The following is an 18684-nucleotide window of genomic DNA, read 5'->3' on the forward strand; positions in this document are numbered from 1 at the left end:
GTTCGTCATTCCCGCGGCGAGGCCTTCGGCCTCGCCTAAAATTACTGGGGGTAGGGGACGCTTGGCCATTCGGGGTGAAGCTCCGGGCCTGACGGCCCGTCGCGGGGTCGGCCTGCGGCCTCCCAGCCCTTCGGGCTCGCTTAAAGTACTTGAAAAATTGGTTTTGCCCGTGTCAGCCGCCATTTTGATTTTTTCCAAAAATTTTTTTTCACATGGTAATTTTGGGCTCCCAAGCTCGCCGCATGCCAAATCTCAGCGCGCTCGGACCAACTTGAAAAAAAAAAAAAAAAAAAGTCGGCCAATTTGAAAATTTTTAAATGCAGTTGTATTTCTCTCGAGGCCCTCTATGACATTTGGTCGAGCACCCCCCACCTATCACGCACCGTTTAAAAGTTGCCATACAAAATAAAAGTGGCCATTTTTTCCGCCATCTTGGATTTTTTCAAAATTTTTTTTTACCAATCGAATCCAGGGGACCCCGAGATTCCGTGACCAAAATTTCAGCGCGCTGGGACAATTTTGAAAAAACGTCAAAAAAAAAAGTCGGCCATTTTGAAAAAAAAATGGCGGCGTCAAAAACTGCCAGGGTCCCTCTATGACATTTGGTCGAGCACCCCCCCTCTACCTCTTACCGTTTAGCCGGGCCGTCAAACATTTTTTTCGTTTTCCACCTCTCCAGAATATCCATATTTTTCTGGACCTACATTTTCGGCCCTCTATACGAATCAACTTTTTTTTTTAACCCATGTGCTACAGTTTCCAAATAAAACAGGTACATTAGAAATCAGTGGTTTTGTAGCTATATATAATATTAACTAGTTTTGTGCGTTGTGCGCGGGGCCCGAGGGCCCCGCGGTCTTCTTGTTGTTGTTTTGTTGTTGTTTTGTTGTTGGTGCTGTTGTTTGTGCTGTTGTTGTTGTTGGTGTTGTTGTTTGTGCTGTAGTTTTGTTTTCCAAAGAGAAAAAGTAATGAAGTTGTACTTTTGCTTGAAAGAAAAGGTCCGCATGCGAGCACTTCATTCCCGCAGCTCGGCCTTCGGCCTCGCGTGCTTGGGAAATCGTAAGGGACGCTCCGGGCCTTCGGCCCTACGCGGAGCTCGGCCTTCGGCCTTCGCTGGGTTTCGAAGCTCAGCGTCGGGCCTTCGGCCCGCCGCTTCGCTTATTAAAACACTTGGGGGGTTGGTTTTGCTTTGGGGCGTAAGCGGGAAGTTGGAGCTTAAACACGACCCAATAGTAAAAGTGTCTTGACAAGCTCACGTCGGGCCTACGGCCTTCGGCCTTCGGCCCGCCGTTTCGCTTGTCTAAGACACTTTTCCTATTGGGTCGTGTTTAAGCTCCAACTTCCCCCTCTCGTGTGACGCTTCGGGCCTTCGGCCCTACGCGGAGCTCGGCCTTCGGCCTTCGCTAGCCTCGACGCTCCGCCGTCGGGCCTTCGGCCCGCCGGCTTCGCTTATCAAGACAGTTGACTTTGTAGAACGCTTGGAGGCACAGCATTCACGCAGCTCGGCCTTCGGCCTCGCATGCTTGGGAAATCGTAAGGTCCGCATGCGAGCACTTCATTCCCGCAGCTCGGCCTTCGGCCTCGCGTGCTTGGGAAATCGTAAGGGACGCTCCGGGCCTTCGGCCCTACGCGGAGCTCGGCCTTCGGCCTTCGCTGGGTTTCGAAGCTCAGCGTCGGGCCTTCGGCCCGCCGCTTCGCTTATTAAAACACTTGGAGGGTTGGTTTTGCTTTGGGGCGTAAGCGGGAAGTTGGAGCTTAAACACGACCCAATAGGAAAAGTGTCTTGACAAGCTCACGTCGGGCCTACGGCCTTCGGCCTTCGGCCCGCCGTTTCGCTTGTCTAAGACACTTTTCCTATTGGGTCGTGTTTAAGCTCCAACTTCCCCCTCTCGTGTGACGCTTCGGGCCTTCGGCCCTACGCGGAGCTCGGCCTTCGGCCTTCGCGAGCCTCGACGCTTCGCCGTCGGGCCTTCGGCCCGCCGGCTCCGCTTATCAAGACACTTGACTTGGTAGAACGCTTGGGACTTCATTCACGCAGCTCGGCCTTCGGCCTCGCGTGCTAGCGCATGCGTAAGGGACGCTCCGGGCCTTCGGCCCTACGCGGAGCTCGGCCTTCGGCCTTCGCGAGCCTCGACGCTCCGCCGTCGGGCCTTCGGCCCGCCGGCTCCGCTTATCAAGACAGTTGACTTTGTAGAACGCTTGGAGGCACCGCATTCACGCAGCTCGGCCTTCGGCCTCGCGTGCTAGCGCATGCGTAAGGGACGCTCCGGGCCTTCGGCCCTACGCGGAGCTCGGCCTTCGGCCTTCGCGAGCCTCGACGCTCCGCCGTCGGGCCTTCGGCCCGCCGGCTCCGCTTATCAAGACAGTTGACTTTGTAGAACGCTTGGAGGCACCGCATTCACGCAGCTCGGCCTTCGGCCTCGCGTTTTGGGAGTCGGGGTGGAGGCTCCGGGCCTGACGGCCCGTCGCGGGGTCGGCCTTCGGCCTCCCGGCCCGAAGCTCGCCCTTCGGGCTCGCTTAACACAGTTTTTGTATAAGATTTTGCTTTGTTCGTCATTCCCGCGGCGAGGCCTTCGGCCTCGCCCAAAATTACTGGGGGTAGGACGCGCTCGGACATTCGGGGTGAAGCTCCGGGCCTGACGGCCCGTCGCGGGGTCGGCCTGCGGCCTCCCGGCCTGAAGCTCGCCCTTCGGGCTCGCTTAACCTGCTTGGAAAATTTCAATTGCCCGTATCAGCGGCCATTTTGGATTTTTCCAAAAATTTTTTTTCACATGGTAATCTTGGGCCCCCAAGCTCGCCGCATGCCAAATCTCAGCGCGCTCGGACCAACTTGAAAAAAAAAAAAAAAAAAGTCGGCCATTTTGAAAATTTTTAAATGCAGTTTTGTTTCTCTCGAGGCCCTCTATGACATTTGGTCGAGCACCCCCCACCTATCACGCACCGTTTAAAAGTTGCCATACAAAATAAAAGTGGCCATTTTTTCCGCCATCTTGGATTTTTTCAAAAAAATTTTTCACCATACGAATCCAGGGGACCCCGAGATTCCGTGACCAAAATTTCAGCGCGCTGGGACAAACTTGAAAAAGTGACAAAAAAAAAAGTCGGCCATTTTGAAAAAAAAATGGCGGCGTCAAAAACTGCCAGGGTCCCTCTATGACATTTGGTCGAGCACCCCCCCTCTACCTCTTACCGTTTGGCCGGGCCGTCAAACATTTTTCGACCCGGGAGTCGAATCCAAAAATCCATATTTTTCTGGACCTACATTTTTGACCCTCTATACGAATCACTTTTTTTTTTTAACTCAACCCTTACAGTTTCCAAATAAAACGTATACATTAGAAATCAGTGATTCTTGTAGCTATATATAATATTAACTAGTTTTGTGCGTTGTGCGCGGGGCCCGAGGGCCCCGCGGTCTTCTTGTTGTTGTTTTGTTGTTGTTTTGTTGTTGGTGCTGTTGTTTGTGCTGTTGTTTTGTTGTTGTTTGTGCTGTAGTTTTGTTTTCCAAAGCGAAAAAGAAATGAAGTTGTACTTTTGCTTGAAAGAAAAGGTCCGCATGCGAGCACTTCATTCCCGCAGCTCGGCCTTCGGCCTCGCGTGCTTGGGAAATCGTAAGGGACGCTCCGGGCCTTCGGCCCTACGCGGAGCTCGGCCTTCGGCCTTCGCTGGGTTTCGAAGCTCATTCGCCGCTTCGCTTATTAAAACACTTGGGGGGTTGGTTTTGCTTTGGGGCGTAAGCGGGAAGTTGGAGCTTAAACACGACCCAATAGTAAAAGTGTCTTGTCTAAGACACTTTTCCTATTGGGTCGTGTTTAAGCTCCAACTTCCCCCTCTCGTGTGACGCTCCGGGCCTTCGGCCCTACGCGGAGCTCGGCCTTCGGCCTTCGCCAGCCTCGACGCTTCGCCGTCGGGCCTTCGGCCCGCCGGCTCCGCTTATCAAGACAGTTGACTTTGTAGAACGCTTGGAGGCACTGCATTCACGCAGCTCGGCCTTCGGCCTCGCGTGTTTGAGAGCTCGTGAGGGACGCTCCGGGCCTTCGGCCCTACGCGGAGCTCGGCCTTCGGCCTTCGCGAGCCTCGACGCTTCGCCGTCGGGCCTTCGGCCCGCCGGCTCCGCTTATCAAGACAGTTGCTTTTGAAGAACGCTTGGAGGCACCGCATTCACGCAGCTCGGCCTTCGGCCTCGCGTGCTTGGGAAATCGTAAGGTCCGCATGCGAGCACTTCATTCCCGCAGCTCGGCCTTCGGCCTCGCGTGCTTGGGAAATCGTAAGGGACGCTCCGGGCCTTCGGCCCTACGCGGAGCTCGGCCTTCGGCCTTCGCTGGGTTTCGAAGCTCAGCGTCGGGCCTTCGGCCCGCCGCTTCGCTTATTAAAACACTTGGGGGGTTGGTTTTGCTTCGGGGCGCAAGCGGGAAGTTGGAGCTTAAACACGACCCAATAGTAAAAGTGTCTTGACAACCTCACGTCGGGCCTACGGCCTTCGGCCTTCGGCCCGCCGTTTCGCTTGTCTAAGACACTTTTCCTATTGGGTCGTGTTTAAGCTCCAACTTCCCCCTCTCGTGTGACGCTTCGGGCCTTCGGCCCTACGCGGAGCTCGGCCTTCGGCCTTCGCGAGCCTCGACGCTCCGCCGTCGGGCCTTCGGCCCGCCGGCTCCGCTTATCGAGACAGTTGACTTTGTAGAACGCTTGGAGGCACCGCATTCACGCAGCTCGGCCTTCGGCCTCGCGTTTCGGGAGTCGGGGTGGAGGCTCCGGGCCTTCGGCCCGTCGCCGGGTCGGCCTTCGGCCTCCCGGCCCGGAGCTCGCCCTTCGGGCTCGCTTAACACAGTTTTTGTATAGGATTTCGCTTTGTTCGTCATTCCCGCGGCGAGGCCTTCGGCCTCGCCTAAAATTACTGGGGGTAGGGGACGCTTGGCCATTCGGGGTGAAGCTCCGGGCCTGACGGCCCGTCGCGGGGTCGGCCTGCGGCCTCCCAGCCTGAAGCTCGCCCTTCGGGCTCGCTTAACCTACTTGGAAAATTTCAATTGCCCGTATCAGCCGCCATTTTGGATTTTTCCAAAAATTTTTTTTCAAATGGTAATCTTGGGCCCCCAAGCTCGCCGCATGCCAAATTTCAGCGCGCTCGGACCAACTTGAAAAAAAAAAAAAAAAAAAGTCGGCCATTTTGAAAATTTTTAAATGCAGTTTTATTTCTCTCGAGGCCCTCTATGACATTTGGTCGAGCACCCCCCACCTATCACGCACCGTTTAAAAGTTGCCATACAAAATAAAAGTGGCCATTTTTTCCGCCATCTTGGATTTTTTCGAAATTTTTTTTTACCAAACGAATCCAGGGGACCCCGAGATTCCGTGACCAAAATTTCAGCGCGCTGGGACAAACTTGAAAAAACGCCAAAAAAAAAAGTCGGCCATTTTGAAAAAAAAATGGCGGCGTCAAAAACTGCCAGGGTCCCTCTATGACATTTGGTCGAGCACCCCCCCTCTACCTCTTACCGTTTCGGCGTGCTCTTATGCAGAATCGTGGTCTTCCACTTGTCCAGGATATCCATATTTTTCTGGACCTACATTTTCGGCCCTCTATACGAATCAACTTTTTTTTTTAACCCATGTGCTACAGTTTCCAAATAAAACAGGTACATTAGAAATCAGTGGTTTTGTAGCTATATATAATATTAATTAATTAACTAGTTTTGTGCGTTGTGCGCGGGGCCCGAGGGCCCCGCGGTCTTCTTGTTGTTGTTTTGTTGTTGTTTTGTTGTTGGTGCTGTTGTTTGTGCTGTTGTTGTTGTTGGTGTTGTTGTTTGTGCTGTAGTTTTGTTTTCCAAAGAGAAAAAGTAATGAAGTTGTACTTTTGCTTGAAAGAAAAGGTCCGCATGCGAGCACTTCATTCCCGCAGCTCGGCCTTCGGCCTCGCGTGCTTGGGAAATCGTAAGGGACGCTCCGGGCCTTCGGCCCTACGCGGAGCTCGGCCTTCGGCCTTCGCTGGGTTTCGAAGCTCAGCGTCGGGCCTTCGGCCCGCCGCTTCGCTTATTAAAACACTTGGGGGGTTGGTTTTGCTTTGGGGCGTAAGCGGGAAGTTGGAGCTTAAACACGACCCAATAGTAAAAGTGTCTTGACAAGCTCACGTCGGGCCTACGGCCTTCGGCCTTCGGCCCGCCGTTTCGCTTGTCTAAGACACTTTTCCTATTGGGTCGTGTTTAAGCTCCAACTTCCCCCTCTCGTGTGACGCTTCGGGCCTTCGGCCCTACGCGGAGCTCGGCCTTCGGCCTTCGCTAGCCTCGACGCTCCGCCGTCGGGCCTTCGGCCCGCCGGCTTCGCTTATCAAGACAGTTGACTTTGTAGAACGCTTGGAGGCACAGCATTCACGCAGCTCGGCCTTCGGCCTCGCATGCTTGGGAAATCGTAAGGTCCGCATGCGAGCACTTCATTCCCGCAGCTCGGCCTTCGGCCTCGCGTGCTTGGGAAATCGTAAGGGACGCTCCGGGCCTTCGGCCCTACGCGGAGCTCGGCCTTCGGCCTTCGCTGGGTTTCGAAGCTCAGCGTCGGGCCTTCGGCCCGCCGCTTCGCTTATTAAAACACTTGGAGGGTTGGTTTTGCTTTGGGGCGTAAGCGGGAAGTTGGAGCTTAAACACGACCCAATAGGAAAAGTGTCTTGACAAGCTCACGTCGGGCCTACGGCCTTCGGCCTTCGGCCCGCCGTTTCGCTTGTCTAAGACACTTTTCCTATTGGGTCGTGTTTAAGCTCCAACTTCCCCCTCTCGTGTGACGCTTCGGGCCTTCGGCCCTACGCGGAGCTCGGCCTTCGGCCTTCGCGAGCCTCGACGCTTCGCCGTCGGGCCTTCGGCCCGCCGGCTCCGCTTATCAAGACACTTGACTTGGTAGAACGCTTGGGACTTCATTCACGCAGCTCGGCCTTCGGCCTCGCGTGCTAGCGCATGCGTAAGGGACGCTCCGGGCCTTCGGCCCTACGCGGAGCTCGGCCTTCGGCCTTCGCGAGCCTCGACGCTCCGCCGTCGGGCCTTCGGCCCGCCGGCTCCGCTTATCAAGACAGTTGACTTTGTAGAACGCTTGGAGGCACCGCATTCACGCAGCTCGGCCTTCGGCCTCGCGTGCTAGCGCATGCGTAAGGGACGCTCCGGGCCTTCGGCCCTACGCGGAGCTCGGCCTTCGGCCTTCGCGAGCCTCGACGCTCCGCCGTCGGGCCTTCGGCCCGCCGGCTCCGCTTATCAAGACAGTTGACTTTGTAGAACGCTTGGAGGCACCGCATTCACGCAGCTCGGCCTTCGGCCTCGCGTTTTGGGAGTCGGGGTGGAGGCTCCGGGCCTGACGGCCCGTCGCGGGGTCGGCCTTCGGCCTCCCGGCCCGAAGCTCGCCCTTCGGGCTCGCTTAACACAGTTTTTGTATAAGATTTTGCTTTGTTCGTCATTCCCGCGGCGAGGCCTTCGGCCTCGCCCAAAATTACTGGGGGTAGGACGCGCTCGGACATTCGGGGTGAAGCTCCGGGCCTGACGGCCCGTCGCGGGGTCGGCCTGCGGCCTCCCGGCCTGAAGCTCGCCCTTCGGGCTCGCTTAACCTGCTTGGAAAATTTCAATTGCCCGTATCAGCGGCCATTTTGGATTTTTCCAAAAATTTTTTTTCACATGGTAATCTTGGGCCCCCAAGCTCGCCGCATGCCAAATCTCAGCGCGCTCGGACCAACTTGAAAAAAAAAAAAAAAAAAGTCGGCCATTTTGAAAATTTTTAAATGCAGTTTTGTTTCTCTCGAGGCCCTCTATGACATTTGGTCGAGCACCCCCCACCTATCACGCACCGTTTAAAAGTTGCCATACAAAATAAAAGTGGCCATTTTTTCCGCCATCTTGGATTTTTTCAAAAAAATTTTTCACCATACGAATCCAGGGGACCCCGAGATTCCGTGACCAAAATTTCAGCGCGCTGGGACAAACTTGAAAAAGTGACAAAAAAAAAAGTCGGCCATTTTGAAAAAAAAATGGCGGCGTCAAAAACTGCCAGGGTCCCTCTATGACATTTGGTCGAGCACCCCCCCTCTACCTCTTACCGTTTGGCCGGGCCGTCAAACATTTTTCGACCCGGGAGTCGAATCCAAAAATCCATATTTTTCTGGACCTACATTTTTGACCCTCTATACGAATCACTTTTTTTTTTTAACTCAACCCTTACAGTTTCCAAATAAAACGTATACATTAGAAATCAGTGATTCTTGTAGCTATATATAATATTAACTAGTTTTGTGCGTTGTGCGCGGGGCCCGAGGGCCCCGCGGTCTTCTTGTTGTTGTTTTCTTGTTGTTTTGTTGTTGGTGCTGTTGTTTGTGTTGTTGTTTTGTTGTTGGTGCTGTTGTTTGTGTTGTTGTTTGTGCTGTAGTTTTGTTTTCCAAAGAGTAAAAGAAATGAAGTTGAACTTTTGCTTGAAAGAAAAGGTCCGCATGCGAGCACTTCATTCCCGCAGCTCGGCCTTCGGCCTCGCGTGCTTGGGAAATCGTAAGGGACGCTCCGGGCCTTCGGCCCTACGCGGAGCTCGGCCTTCGGCCTTCGCTGGGTTTCGAAGCTCAGCGTCGGGCCTTCGACCCGCCGCTTCGCTTATTAAAACACTTGGGGGGTTGGTTTTGCTTTGGGGCGTAAGCGGGAAGTTGGAGCTTAAACACGACCCAATAGTAAAAGTGTCTTGACAAGCTCACGTCGGGCCTACGGCCTTCGGCCTTCGGCCCGCCGTTTCGCTTGTCTAAGACACTTTTCCTATTGGGTCGTGTTTAAGCTCCAACTTCCCCCTCTCGTGTGACGCTTCGGGCCTTCGGCCCTACGCGGAGCTCGGCCTTCGGCCTTCGCCAGCCTCGACGCTTCGCCGTCGGGCCTTCGGCCCGCCGGCTCCGCTTATCAAGACAGTTGACTTTGTAGAACGCTTGGAAGCACCGCATTCACGCAGCTCGGCCTTCGGCCTCGCGTGCTTGGGAAATCGTAAGGTCCGCATGCGAGCACTTCATTCCCGCAGCTCGGCCTTCGGCCTCGCGTGCTTGGGAAATCGTAAGGGACGCTCCGGGCCTTCGGCCCTACGCGGAGCTCGGCCTTCGGCCTTCGCTGGGCTTCGAAGCTCAGCGTCGGGCCTTCGGCCCGCCGCTTCGCTTATTAAAACACTTGGAGGGTTGGTTTTGCTATGGGGCGTAAGCGGGAAGTTGAAGCTTAAACACGACCCAATAGTAAAAGTGTCTTGACAAGCTCACGTCGGGCCTACGGCCTTCGGCCTTCGGCCCGCCGTTTCGCTTGTCTAAGACACTTTTCCTATTGGGTCGTGTTTAAGCTCCAACTTCCCCCTCTCGTGTGACGCTTCGGGCCTTCGGCCCTACGCGGAGCTCGGCCTTCGGCCTTCGCTAGCCTCGACGCTCCGCCGTCGGGCCTTCGGCCCGCCGGCTCCGCTTATCAAGACAGTTGACTTGGTAGAACGCTTGGGACTTCATTCACGCAGCTCGGCCTTCGGCCTCGCGTGCTAGCGCATGCGTAAGGGACGCTCCGGGCCTTCGGCCCTACGCGGAGCTCGGCCTTCGGCCTTCGCGAGCCTCGACGCTCCGCCGTCGGGCCTTCGGCCCGCCGGCTCCGCTTATCGAGACAGTTGACTTTGTAGAACGCTTGGAGGCACCGCATTCACGCAGCTCGGCCTTCGGCCTCGCGTTTCGGGAGTCGGGGTGGAGGCTCCGGGCCTGACGGCCCGTCGCGGGGTCGGCCTTCGGCCTCCCGGCCCGAAGCTCGCCCTTCGGGCTCGCTTAACACAGTTTTTATATAGGATTTTGCTTTGTTCGTCATTCCCGCGGCGAGGCCTTCGGCCTCGCCCAAAATTACTGGAGGTAGGACACGCTCGGACATTCAGGGTGAAGCTCCGGGCCTGACGGCCCGTCGCGGGGTCGGCCTGCGGCCTCCCAGCCTGAAGCTCGCCCTTCGGGCTCGCTTAACCTGCTTGGAAAATTTCAATTGCCCGTACCAGCGGCCATTTTGGTTTTTTCCAAAAATTTTTTTTCACATGGTAATCTTGGACCCCCAAGCTCGCCGCATGCCAAATTTCAGCGCGCTCGGACCAACTTGAAAAAAAAAAAAAAAAAAAGTCGGCCATTTTGAAAATTTTTAAATGCAGTTTTGTTTCTCTCGAGGCCCTCTATGACATTTGGTCGAGCACCCCCCACCTATCACGCACCGTTTAAAAGTTGCCATACAAAATAAAAGTGGCCATTTTTTCCGCCATCTTGGATTTTTTCGAAATTTTTTTTCACCAAACGAATCCAGGGGACCCCGAGATTCCGTGACCAAAATTTCAGCGCGCTACGACAATTTTGAAAAAACGCCAAAAAAAAAAGTCGGCCATTTTGAAAAAAAAATGGCGGCGTCAAAAACTGCCAGGGTCCCTCTATGACATTTGGTCGAGCACCCCCCCTCTACCTCTTACCGTTTCGGCGTGCTCTTATGCAGAATCGTGGTCTTCCACTTGTCCAGGATATCCATATTTTTCTGGACCTACATTTTTGGCCCTCTATACGAATCACTTTTTTTTTTTAACCCAAGTCTTACAGTTTCCAAATAAAACATATATATGAGAAATCAGTGGTAATGTAGCTATATATAATATTAACTAGTTTTGTGCGTTGTGCGCGGGGCCCGAGGGCCCCGCGGTCTTCTTGTTGTTGTTTTCTTGTTGTTTTGTTGTTGGTGCTGTTGTTTGTGTTGTTGTTTTGTTGTTGGTGCTGTTGTTTGTGTTGTTGTTTGTGCTGTAGTTTTGTTTTCCAAAGAGTAAAAGAAATGAAGTTGAACTTTTGCTTGAAAGAAAAGGTCCGCATGCGAGCACTTCATTCCCGCAGCTCGGCCTTCGGCCTCGCGTGCTTGGGAAATCGTAAGGGACGCTCCGGGCCTTCGGCCCTACGCGGAGCTCGGCCTTCGGCCTTCGCTGGGTTTCGAAGCTCAGCGTCGGGCCTTCGACCCGCCGCTTCGCTTATTAAAACACTTGGGGGGTTGGTTTTGCTTTGGGGCGTAAGCGGGAAGTTGGAGCTTAAACACGACCCAATAGTAAAAGTGTCTTGACAAGCTCACGTCGGGCCTACGGCCTTCGGCCTTCGGCCCGCCGTTTCGCTTGTCTAAGACACTTTTCCTATTGGGTCGTGTTTAAGCTCCAACTTCCCCCTCTCGTGTGACGCTTCGGGCCTTCGGCCCTACGCGGAGCTCGGCCTTCGGCCTTCGCCAGCCTCGACGCTTCGCCGTCGGGCCTTCGGCCCGCCGGCTCCGCTTATCAAGACAGTTGACTTTGTAGAACGCTTGGAAGCACCGCATTCACGCAGCTCGGCCTTCGGCCTCGCGTGCTTGGGAAATCGTAAGGTCCGCATGCGAGCACTTCATTCCCGCAGCTCGGCCTTCGGCCTCGCGTGCTTGGGAAATCGTAAGGGACGCTCCGGGCCTTCGGCCCTACGCGGAGCTCGGCCTTCGGCCTTCGCTGGGCTTCGAAGCTCAGCGTCGGGCCTTCGGCCCGCCGCTTCGCTTATTAAAACACTTGGAGGGTTGGTTTTGCTATGGGGCGTAAGCGGGAAGTTGAAGCTTAAACACGACCCAATAGTAAAAGTGTCTTGACAAGCTCACGTCGGGCCTACGGCCTTCGGCCTTCGGCCCGCCGTTTCGCTTGTCTAAGACACTTTTCCTATTGGGTCGTGTTTAAGCTCCAACTTCCCCCTCTCGTGTGACGCTTCGGGCCTTCGGCCCTACGCGGAGCTCGGCCTTCGGCCTTCGCTAGCCTCGACGCTCCGCCGTCGGGCCTTCGGCCCGCCGGCTCCGCTTATCAAGACAGTTGACTTGGTAGAACGCTTGGGACTTCATTCACGCAGCTCGGCCTTCGGCCTCGCGTGCTAGCGCATGCGTAAGGGACGCTCCGGGCCTTCGGCCCTACGCGGAGCTCGGCCTTCGGCCTTCGCGAGCCTCGACGCTCCGCCGTCGGGCCTTCGGCCCGCCGGCTCCGCTTATCGAGACAGTTGACTTTGTAGAACGCTTGGAGGCACCGCATTCACGCAGCTCGGCCTTCGGCCTCGCGTTTCGGGAGTCGGGGTGGAGGCTCCGGGCCTGACGGCCCGTCGCGGGGTCGGCCTTCGGCCTCCCGGCCCGAAGCTCGCCCTTCGGGCTCGCTTAACACAGTTTTTATATAGGATTTTGCTTTGTTCGTCATTCCCGCGGCGAGGCCTTCGGCCTCGCCCAAAATTACTGGAGGTAGGACACGCTCGGACATTCAGGGTGAAGCTCCGGGCCTGACGGCCCGTCGCGGGGTCGGCCTGCGGCCTCCCAGCCTGAAGCTCGCCCTTCGGGCTCGCTTAACCTGCTTGGAAAATTTCAATTGCCCGTACCAGCGGCCATTTTGGTTTTTTCCAAAAATTTTTTTTCACATGGTAATCTTGGACCCCCAAGCTCGCCGCATGCCAAATTTCAGCGCGCTCGGACCAACTTGAAAAAAAAAAAAAAAAAAAGTCGGCCATTTTGAAAATTTTTAAATGCAGTTTTGTTTCTCTCGAGGCCCTCTATGACATTTGGTCGAGCACCCCCCACCTATCACGCACCGTTTAAAAGTTGCCATACAAAATAAAAGTGGCCATTTTTTCCGCCATCTTGGATTTTTTCGAAATTTTTTTTCACCAAACGAATCCAGGGGACCCCGAGATTCCGTGACCAAAATTTCAGCGCGCTACGACAATTTTGAAAAAACGCCAAAAAAAAAAGTCGGCCATTTTGAAAAAAAAATGGCGGCGTCAAAAACTGCCAGGGTCCCTCTATGACATTTGGTCGAGCACCCCCCCTCTACCTCTTACCGTTTCGGCGTGCTCTTATGCAGAATCGTGGTCTTCCACTTGTCCAGGATATCCATATTTTTCTGGACCTACATTTTTGGCCCTCTATACGAATCACTTTTTTTTTTTAACCCAAGTCTTACAGTTTCCAAATAAAACATATATATGAGAAATCAGTGGTAATGTAGCTATATATAATATTAACTAGTTTTGTGCGTTGTGCGCGGGGCCCGAGGGCCCCGCGGTCTTCTTGTAGCTTGTTGTTGGTGCTGTTGTTTGTGCTGTTGTTTGTGCTGTTGTTTGTGCTGTTGTTGTTGTTGGAGCTGTTGTTTGTGCTGTTGTAATTGTGTAGTAGTTTGTTTTCCAGAGGGAAAAGGAAATGAAGTTTTACTTTTGCTTGAAACAAAAGGTCCCTTACGAGCTCTTAAGCACGCGAGGCCGAAGGCCGAGCTGCGTGAATGCGGTGCCTCCAAGCGTTCTACAAAGTCAACTGTCTTGATAAGCGGAAGATCAGCGTCGGGCCTTCGGCCCATGTGAAATGTTCATTTTTTATTTAAAAAGTATTAGTTTTAAAATCTTGCATATACATATGTATGATGTTTTTCTTTTTGAACAATTCAATTATATTTAAATCATTTAATAACTGTGAGCTTGTAATCTATAAATTAAAAACTTGTCCATTTAGTCATGAACGCACTATAAACAGCTAATATTCGTTTGTCTTTATCTATAAGTCCCGTAAAGTTTTATGAAATAAGAGATTACTGTAGGTATGTTTTGTATTAAATAGAATAGGATAATTAGCTTTACATTACGGAGTCTTCATTTAGAAACGAAAGTTTAAGATTACAATACTTACAATTTAGTTGATTATTGGATGTTTTTCATTTTATTACTACTATCCAAAAATATTTTTATTTAATTATAGCGCTACCTACGGATTGTCTTTGAAACTACGTACCCTCGTTAGGTATATAACATTGATTTGGATAAGCTAAAGTTTTAAGCGGTGTATAAAGGATCCGATAGATGGCGCTGTTAACGCAAGTTGCAGTAAGTTGACGCCTGACCGAACTTTAAGGGCCGTCATACCAGGCGTGGCTCACTCCGCGATTTCGTCGCTTTGCTACAGGTAGTTAAAAGTACATCCGTTTGACCCCAATTTTGGGGGTTGCCATAAGCCGCGCGTGGCGCTGTCGCCACCTAGCGGCCATTTCTGTGCTAATCGTGACAGACACATTTTGTTAGAGAGTGAGTCATCTGTACTTAGTACTATTATTTATTCTGTGGTTCATTTAATTATTATTTTATTAATCAGGGTGCAATTGACGCATGTTGTTGGATGCAGGGTGCATTTTAGATAATTGCGCCATCTATATAATAACATGATCAATACACATCCACTTATTTTCTAATGTCTCTCATAGATGGCGCTGTTATCAATAGTCATCGATTATTATGTATGTTTGGCAAACTTCTTTATATGAAAAATATAGGTACTTTTTACATTAACACTTTAATATAAGAGTTAGACCAAGAAGTCTGTAATGTTTTGATAGCATATGCAGTGCAAGAGTTATTTATGTCATAATTTCATGTAAGTTTGACGTTAATAACGCTTAAGTGTTATCAAAATCGTTGCAATCTTTTCTTGGTCTAGCTGTAATTGATTATTGGTGGACTTTAATGATGTTATTCATATATGTTTGTGAACTTAATCAGTTGATAACTTTCATTTGTCCATATCTGTCGTTATGCCATAGAGGGACAAACGACGATCATCAGCTGGTTACCTAAGCTGAGCAAGTGAATAACGCCGTAAATCTTTATAATGGTGGTATTCCACCTGTTCAATTTCTTTGTCCAATGACAAAATACATATTGAACTCAGATATTGGATAGATGAAATATTACCCTAATATAATTATTCATTGTCATTAGACTGGCGTTATTCATAAACGAATACTAACTTCAGTTGATAATTATTTGAATAAAACGCATGTCTTTTTATCTAATTATATATTAATCTAAGGACATATAGCAGGAGGTAAAGACAGGATGTGCAGAGTGTACAGTTAATATGCTGTGACAGCGCCCGGCAAATTCTTGATTCTGACGATGTTGTTCTGCGCCGATTGTACTGAAAAGAAATAAAATATATAGGTATTACTATTAAAGAAGCAAATGAAAAATAACATTCGAGACGTTAATAAAAAGATAAATGAGCGTTAAAAAACTCATAAAATGGATTATTATTTCATATCTTAGCGTGGTGGAGGAACGTGATGTGCTCTGGTATTTAAGACGTGGAAATGATCTTTCGGTTTATCGTTTTCCGTGCTTCACAGTTACAAATATGAAAGTGATCATTTTGCTTGTTGTAATGTTAAGGGGTCCAATGATTACCAGTTTGCCGAACTTTAGCTTGTCAGTTGTTCGGAGCTGTCACCTTTTGCGTTTAACTATTAAGGTCGAATTACGTTAAATCGGGCCGTATCCGGGCCGGATCTTCCGACGCTTACTTTTTTATGACATATGACAGGCATGTACATGATGCTTTCCATAGAAAACGATGCGCCGGAAGCTCCGAGTCGTACACGGCCCGGTCTAACGTGAGTCATCCTTTAAGCTAATATCATCCGGCGAACTGGTAATCTGTGGGCCCCTTAAGAATTAAGGACGCATTTCCACTATGCTGTAAGTCTGCGCGGAAAGAGAAAAGTCGTGGAATGTTTGCGGCGCAATACATTTCACGACTCTTCTCTTTCCGAACAGACTAACAACAAATAGGCGCGTCTGTCAATTTGTCTCTTTATTTAAATGGAGCTGGCTACATGTAGAATGGCAATTGTTTTGTCATGGCTAGTGTATTTAAATATAGGCACAGTGGGAATGCGGTGTTAGTAGTCATGCACTTTAATGGCTCCTCTACACGATGGGCCAACGCCGGCCACTCCAAGGGACGCAGCCAGCCAGGTCGAATGAGATAGCAATATCACTTGCGCCCTCTTACGCATAAATGCGTCCTCTGAAGTGGCCGGCGTTGGCCCATCGTGTGCAGGAGCCGTAAAAACTTGTTCAGTTTTACCGTTTTGTCCGGATAGTGGATTCTTGGGGTCGGCTGCAGCAGCTCGTTGATGTTTACTCCTTACTAAGGAGTTGGCGTGCTATTTCACCTGAAAATAGTTTATATAGTTTATTTCTCCAACATATATAATTTTAGTAGACAAAATCCAAATTTCTTATCAAGTTGCCGTGGTGAAGAAGTATTGAATGTGGGTAAATTGGAAAGGGTTGAATGGATTAACCAGTTTAAATTTAAGCGACATAAGTACTTGTTCATGGCTGATGAATGAATGGTAATCGCTAGCTTTAAATTGATTTGTCTATTATTTTGTTTATTGAAGTGAAAACTTCTTTAGCGGCGCTGTGCACTTTTTGTAAGACGATTCGTAAGACACGTGACTTGATCGAAAAACTGTTACAATTCTGCCCAAAATAGTTATTATTATATTACAATTAAATTGAGAAAGGCAATTGTCAAATTGATATACATAATTAATGGTTTATGAAAACGGTTAGTTAGTTAAAGAGAATTTGTTTTTGAAATGGATTAATGTTAGGATATCCCTTTCTATATGGAGTTACATATGTCTTTGCTATTACTACAGGCAATGAAATGAGTTATAGGTATTGTCTTAGGGCAGGCGTGACTCACTCCGCGATTCCGTCGCTTTGCTACAGGTAGCTAAAAGTGCATCCGTTTGGCTCCAATTTTGGGGTTTGCCATAAGCCGCGCGTGGCGCTATCGCCACCTAGTGGTCATATCTGTGCTGATCGTAACAGACGCGTTTTGTTAGAGAGTGAGTCTTCTGTATCTAGTACTATTATTTATTCTGTGCTTAGGGCCAGTTGCACCGACCACATTTGACAGACTGATCAACGTCAGCCGGCGCGCCACTATGAAACTTTCCATACATAAAAATTTAGCGAACTCTTTAACGATACGATCAGTTTGGTGCAACCGACCATTAATATATCGGGTGTGGCCTGTAACATGAGCAAATAATTAAAACATAGATTGTACTCCTCAAACGGTGACACTTTTATTCAACAACTTTTAAAAATTACGAAGTATTTAGACTTCGTATGTTTCATGCCAAATAAATATTATATTCAATGGACGCCATCGCTATGCCATATCATTTATGATGGACGTTGCTTGTCATGCCTTAAACATTACAAAATTCGCAATACATTGCGTCTTAGAATAAACTTTAAAGTGTATTAAAAATCAAACCACAAGTTATTTTTAAAAGTTGCTGAACAAATGTTGGTCAGTATGAGGAGTACAACCTACAGTTACATTTTTTGCTCGTATTACAGGTCACGCCCGGTATGTATAGCTTTACCTTTCGATGGAAGTTGGCATCGATGATAGTAGTTTGTAGTAGTGATTGGGTGTCTAGTCTCGGTCGATAGTCGGTGGCGGCGGATGTCCTTTTATATCGGGATCGGATTTCGAGGTCGCAGTGAATAATACTGCGTATTATTGAGTTCTGTTTGGGTAGATACTGCAGCTGGTGGTGTCGGAGAGGTGTCCGGTGGTGTGTGGTGGCGGTTGACGTTGTCCTCCTTCTCTCTCTCTTGACGCTCTGTGAACTGGTGCAGGTCGCGCCACTTCAGGGTTTTGATAAGGTCCGAATTGCTTGCTCGCGTACGGCTACAAATGATGTTAGAGGAGTCTTTTGTTGATGTCCAGCTTTCTCTGAAATCTGAAAATCAATTATAATGATTATGTATAATTATATAAATATGTAATGTAAGGGTGTTTAATATGTTGAGGAAGAAATATGTTATTGAGAAAATTAATAGTTAAATCAGCGATATTGAGATGAATAAATATAAGTTTGAACTCGTTTAGTCTCTCTAATTGATTTGATGCTTGCACGAAAGCATATATGCTTTATAAAGTATAAAAGGAAATATTACACACCTGACACCCGATACGTATTTTTCCGCCCGAGCCGCCGGCGAGGATAAATAAATTAGTCGAGAGTTAAATTTGTACCTGTAGATTTGTTCCTGTTCAGGTGATTTGTATTTGTGTAGTTTTATTGTATAGCTTTACCTTTCGGTGTAAGTTGATATCGTTGATAGTAGTTAGTAGTACTGCCGCTGCTGGTGTCGGAGAGGTGTCTGGTGGTGTGCGGTGGTAGTTGACGTTGTCCTCCTCCTCTCTCTCTCTCTCTCTCTCTCTCTCTCTCTCTCTCTCTCTCTCTCTCTCTCTCTGACGCTCTGTGAACTGGTGCAGGTCGCGCCACTTCAGGGTTTTGATATGATCCGAGTTTCTTGCTCGCATACGGCTGCAATTATAATGATTATATATGATTATGTAATCTATTCGATGTTACAGTGCTTATTTCTGATTTTTTAAGTTAGGATAAGAGTGTTTAATATGTTGAGGAAGAAAGATATCATTAAGAGGATCAATAGTTAAATCAGCGATATTGAGATTAGTAAGTATAGGTTTGAACTCGTCTGGTATCTCTTATTGATTTGATGCTTTTGTACTCTTTTATAAAGAGTGAATGGAAATATTACACACTTGATACCCGAGACGTATTTTTCCGCCCGAGCCGCAGGCGGGGGTAGATAAATTAGTCGAGGGTTAAAATGTGTATAATAATATTTAACAACACAAATATAAACGACGAGGAGGAGAAAATATAGATGGAATTTAGATTTTAATAAAAAAGATTACTGTACCGTTGGCCATAGGTAGTAGTATTCTGGATTTGTTGCTCAGTTATAGTTTCTTGCTCGAGGAGTTACCGCGGTTGTTTGTATAGGCGCCGCACACTGCT

The 18684-nt window shown here is 49.7% G+C and overlaps 1 protein-coding gene and 1 long non-coding RNA gene across 3 annotated transcripts in view; one reads left to right on the forward strand and one right to left on the reverse strand.

The window, feature by feature from the left end:
* LOC134675410 (calsyntenin-1) overlaps positions 1-18684 on the forward strand; it is a 372645-nt gene that overhangs the window by 117524 nt on the left and 236437 nt on the right. The window lies entirely within an intron of this gene.
* LOC134675498 (uncharacterized) lies at positions 17266-18672 on the reverse strand. The gene is made up of 3 exons (XR_010099753.1): positions 18587-18672; positions 17949-18183; positions 17266-17592 (listed from the first exon to the last, which is right to left on the reverse strand). It is a non-coding gene; the product is annotated as an uncharacterized LOC134675498 (long non-coding RNA).

Source organism: Cydia fagiglandana, chromosome 22 (assembly GCF_963556715.1).
Source record: "Cydia fagiglandana chromosome 22, ilCydFagi1.1, whole genome shotgun sequence".
NCBI classification, from domain to species: domain Eukaryota; kingdom Metazoa; phylum Arthropoda; class Insecta; order Lepidoptera; family Tortricidae; genus Cydia; species Cydia fagiglandana.